This window comes from Penaeus monodon, chromosome 24 (assembly GCF_015228065.2).
Source record: "Penaeus monodon isolate SGIC_2016 chromosome 24, NSTDA_Pmon_1, whole genome shotgun sequence".
NCBI classification, from domain to species: Eukaryota; Metazoa; Arthropoda; class Malacostraca; order Decapoda; family Penaeidae; genus Penaeus; species Penaeus monodon.
Window position 1 is genome coordinate 31,236,242 of NC_051409.1, and position 530 is coordinate 31,236,771.

Genomic DNA, 530 nt, shown 5'->3' on the forward strand with positions numbered 1-530 from the left:
AGTTGGAGTGAGATAGAGTAAGGTATGTTGGCTCAACATAGCCCATGATAGGAAAAGTAGGTTAAGTTAAGTTTAGAATATGCTTGTATTTGATAGAACAAGTTCAGGTTGATTTAGAATATGCTAGGAAAAGAGTTTTAGGTCGTACTTAAAGAAATAAGAATCTGTTCTCTTCACTGCCGTTCGCTGGTCCACCGCTGTAGGTGGAGTACAACAGCAACCTTCTGTGTACTGTAGAACAGGATAGATTAAGGGAATATTGGTACTTAACCCACAACTTTAGCCCATGTTAACACACCTAGCACAACATGAAGGTCGTTTGAAAAAAAAGGCCATACTAGAATGGTCATTTATAAACTGCCTTCAACAAGCATAACTGCCAAAGAGTAATCAGCTGGGGCATATATATATATATTTTTTTTTTTTTGCCACTTAACACAAGTTATGTCCGTTGTGTTTCCTCTGTGTTCATTCTCTGAAAATATTATGTGTGATGACATTTACGTGTTTGGGGGAGAATAACAGAGGTT